The sequence below is a fragment of the Carlito syrichta genome, unplaced genomic scaffold (genome assembly GCF_000164805.1).
Source record: "Carlito syrichta isolate Samal-C Ts95f unplaced genomic scaffold, Tarsius_syrichta-2.0.1 Scaffold309768, whole genome shotgun sequence".
NCBI classification, from domain to species: domain Eukaryota; kingdom Metazoa; phylum Chordata; class Mammalia; order Primates; family Tarsiidae; genus Carlito; species Carlito syrichta.
The window spans coordinates 495,787-500,734 of NW_007253864.1; the positions used below are offsets into that span (position 1 = coordinate 495,787).

Sequence of the window (4,948 nt, forward strand, 5' to 3'; positions counted from 1 at the left end):
ATGGAGGTCTGCCTGAGCGTTAGAGATCCAGGCGGGCTGCGGACCCTGAGACCACCAGGTTGCGTTCAGGAGCTGAAGGCCCATTCCCTCCTCCCTTTGTTGTTGTTTGGCATGACCCACTAGCAGGGACTTTGATGATCTAAGCATAAAGTTCTGAGAATATGACAGGCATGGCTGACTCTAGGAATCCATTGTTCCATTTCTCACAGACTGTGGTTCGGCTTTAAACTTAACACGGTTCAAGCTCAGGTCACATTTGGGAGACTTATATATGATACAAGCTTCTTTATAAAATTTAAAAGTATATTTGTAGAATTAGTATATACATTTAGAGAGCTGTTTCCAGCTTTAGATGGTATAGATGATTATCTGGAGTTACCAGAAATGGCCCAGCATGAACTTTGGACTTGGCCACATTCCTAAGGGCCCAGCGTCCACTTTGGGCTGGGCTGCATTCTTTTAAACTGATTCTTTAGCTACAATTAATGTAGGTTTTTCTACTTATAATAGAAACTGAATTTATTTTATTCATAGAAAATATTGTAGAATAGGTCATGCTGCGTGAGGGAATTATGTTAATTCAAGCATGATCAAACATGATACTTTAAGGTTTTATAAGAATACAGCTAACATTAGAAATTTCATTGTTCCCACTTTCTATTAATTGCAGTTTTGGCCTTTGTACATTTACAGTTTGTATTTGGGTTTTATTTTAGAAACTTTATTACTAACGATCAGTTTTATATATTAGGATTAGGAATTAGAAACTTTTATAGAAATTAAGATAGATACATAGGATTTGAGAATAGCCATTTTGTTAAGAGATTATAATCAATTGTTCCTGGAAATGGCCCAGCATGATCTTTGGACTGGGCCACATTCTTTAGGAACAGGTTTGAGCTATAATTAAGAGTTTTTATAGTACAGGTAAAATTAGCACAGAATAGAAAGGTATTAGGATTTGTCAGTCATTAGGTGTTGGGAATGCATAAGTTTTAGAAGTTATTGATTATTAGAACATTATAATGTTAGAATTGTTGTATTGTTTGTGAGGTACATTAACCAAGCATGAGGAATAGTGAGATAATTTTGGGATTGTCCTTCCTCATGCTTGGGAAAATGCCTGGTGGGTGGGGGACGCCCCTCACCTACCTGGCTTTGTGTTCACGTGAAAGTCTTGTGATTTAATTGGGATTGTCCTTCCTCATGCTTAAGGAAACACCTGTTGGTTGGGGGGGGGATGCTCCTCATCCACCTGGCCTTGTGTTCATGTGAAAGTCTTGTGATTTAACATGTGAAAATTTGGGATAAAAGACTCATGGTTGGTCACAATAAATGGCTTCTGCTCATTTCACTGAACAGTTGTCCACTTTCTTTCTTTCTCTTTATAACTGTCCCTCCATCTTTCTTTCAATATCTATCCCTACTACAGAATCGGCTTCTGCACTAGACAGAGTCCAGTCTCTTTCTTTCTCCCCCTTTCTCTTTCTTTCTCTTTATTTCTCCAGAATAATTGCCGACGCTGCCACACCTTCCAGGGACCCTCTAAATCTCTCTGAAGGGGCTGGCCCCCCATAAATGGCCCCCCGTAATTAGGGAAACTATAAATTTAAAAAGAGAGAGAGAGACACTACTGCATACCTATCAGAATGGCCAAAATCCAAAAACCAAATTCTGGTGAGGATGTGGAGCAATAAGAATCCTCATTCCCTTTTCCTCAGCACTGCCTACCAAGGTGGTAACCATCTCCTACCTGGCATCATGGCTGCCCTCGGACCCCTGGTGAAATCCAAGATCGTCAAAAAGAGGACCAAGAAGTTCATCCAGCACCAGTCAGACCGATATGTCAAGATTAAGCATAACTGGAGGAAGCCCAGAGGTATTGACAACAGGGTGTGTAGAAGATTCAAGGACCAGATCTTGATGCCCAACATTGATTATGGGAGCAAAAAGAAAACAAAACACATGCTGCCCAGTGGCTTCCGGAAGTTTCTGGTCCACAATGTCAAGGAGCTGGAAGTGCTGCTGATGTGCAACAAATCTTACTGTGCTGAGATTGCTTACAATGTTTCCTCCAAGAACCGCAAAGCCATTGCAGAAAGAACAGCACAGCTGGCCATCAGAGTCACCAATCCTAATGCCAGGCTGTGCAGTGAAGAAAATGAATAAACAGATCATGTGCACATTTTGCGTTTAAATAAAACCATTAAAACTGCCATCTGGCATTTTCCTTCAAAAAAAAAAAAACCTCATTCATTGCTAGTAAAAATACAAAATTGTACAGCCACTTTGGAAGGCAGTTTGACAATTCCTTTGACAATTGCTTACAGAACTAAACATACTCTTACCATGCAATTCAGTAATCATGCTCCTTGGTATTTACCCCAAGGAGCTGATGCACACAAAAACCTTCACGTGAATGTTTATAGAAACTTCACCTATAATTGTCAATACTTGGAAACAACCAGGATGTCTTTCAGTAGATGAACTATAATACATCCAGACAATGTCATTCTATTCAGCACTAAAAAGAGATGAACTATCAAGCCACAAAAAGACACAAGGGAAACTTAAATGCATATTACAGTCTGAAAGAGGACAATCTGAAAAGGATATATACCGTATTATTCCAATTGTATAATATTCTGCAAAACTATGGAGACAGTAAAAAGATCAATAGTTGCTAGGAGTTAAGGAGAAAGGGGGAATTTTAACGACAGTGAAGTTATTTTGTATGCTACTATAATAGTGGCATATACATATACAACACGAAGAGTGAACCACTTTGGGTAATAATGATGTATCAGTGTAGAGTCACTGAGTGTAACAAAAGTACCACTTGGGTGCTGGATGTTGATAGAGGCAGGAAATGGATGGGAACTCTCTGCACTTTCTCTTCAATTTTGCTGCGAACCTAAAACTGCTCTAAAAAAATAAAGCACGCGCCTGACAGTGTGACTCCAACTCAAAAAATAAATAAATAAATAATTAAAAATAAATTAAAAATAAAGACTTTTTTTTTGAGTTAGAATCTCACTCTGTCACCCATACTGGAGTGCAGTGGCACGCTCCCAGCCACTGCAACCTTGACCCGCTGGGCTCCGGCGATCCTTCGGCCTCAGCTTTCCAATTTTTTTTATTGTAGAGATGAGGTCTCACCAAGCTGCCCAAGCGGGTCTCGGACCCGCAGCCTCAGGCAATTCACTCACCTCGGCCTACCGAAGTGCGGGATTACAGGCTGAGTCACCGAGTCCGACAATAAAGACAATAAAGACTATTTTTTTTTTTTTGAGTTGGAGTCTCACTCTGTCATCCAAGTCTGGAGTGCAGTGGCCGCTCCCGGCCACCGCAGCCTCGACCTACTAAGCTCTGGCGATCCTTCCGCCTCAGCCTTCCAAGTAGCAGGAACTACAGGAGTGTGCTACCTCACCTGGCTAATTTTTTTTTGATTTATTGTAGAGATGAGGTCTCACCTGCCCAGGCGGGTCTCGAACCCGAGGGCTCAGGCAATCCACTCACCTCAGCCTCCCAAAGGGGCGGGATTACAGGCTGAGTCACTGAGCCCAGCTATAAAGACTGTTTTTAAAAACTACAGGAGAGTCTTGACATTTGTCCTCACATGCTTCCTCTTTGAAGCCCTGGAGCTGTTTGGATGTTAAGAAGCTCTTTCATATAAGAATCTTGGGTTACAGTAGAAAACTGTGTAAAAAGAGTTTTAAAAAGCTGGCGGTCCACTGATTGAGGCTCACTACTAACTGCTACAAGCTGAGTGTATGTCCATAATCGGACTAACTTCTTTAGATCTTGCACCTCAATGTGAGTTGGAAAATATTAGACCAGATGGTTCTAAAACTACCGGCACTTTGAAAGTATAATTTACATCTTGTTTCCATAGTCATAAAGTGATAAGCTTCAGGGTCATTGTCACCCTGGACCCATTATTCTAGAGGGGACGTACTTTTGGAAGTCAGATAGTGACTTGTGTTAGATAAATAAGAGGAAAGGAGTTACAGGTCCAGAGACTTGTGTAAAAAATATATCCAGAGTCAGGAGACTTCAGGTAGCAAACTTGGCAGTGCTCTGTCCTTCACAGCAGAGAGATTCAGAGCTGATAGAAGATCCACTGGGATTCACACAGAGAGGTTCTAAAGGGCAGATTTCTCCCCAATATGAAAGACTCAAATAATGATTCAATATGGATACTCGGAAGGGACACAGCTAGAAGACACATGAAGATTTTTATAAAATAGAAAAAAAAAAAAAAGATCTGTGAACATTTGCTTTTGTGTTCTTAAAAGGTTAAAAGGAAGATGATGCTTCTGACAATGGCAGAATGACTGCTAAAACCTCTGGATAAAATATGAAAAACAAAAATCTGAAGGCACTAGAGAAAGCTCCAAAATAGGCACACAAGACAATGAACTTGATTGAGGAAGGGTGAGTTTCTCCTCCTCTATCTATCAAATCTACCTATCTATACCATCTATCCATATATATCCACCTATATCTATATATGTATATGTACGTATATGTACTTATTTTCTCAGTCTAGTTAGTGTTCATACAAAGGAATGCCTGAGGCTGGGGAATGTCTAAACAAAAAAGGATTATTGAACTCACAGTTCTGCTGAGGGCCTCAGGCTGCTTCTGCTTATGGCGGAAGGTGCAGGGGAGCCAGCATGTGTAGAGATCACACAGCAAGAGGGGAAGCAAGAGAGAGAGGGGAGGAAGATGCCAGGCTTTTTATAACAACCAGCACTCACAGGAACTAATAAGTCAACTCACTAGATCACCCCCCCACCCACCCAGGAGCACATTTATCTATTCATTAGGGATCAATTCCTATGAACCAAACACATCCTATTAGCCTTCCCTCTTTATGTCTTTGCGTGTGTGTGTGTGTGAGAGAGAGAGAGAGAGAGAGAGAGAGAGAGAGAGAGAGAGAGAG

The 4,948-nt window shown here is 41.0% G+C and overlaps 1 pseudogene; it reads left to right on the top strand.

Annotated features, from left to right (window-relative positions):
* Positions 1–1,761: 1,761 nt before the first annotated feature.
* LOC103270224 lies at positions 1,762–2,169 on the top strand (annotated as a pseudogene).
* Positions 2,170–4,948: the final 2,779 nt, after the last annotated feature.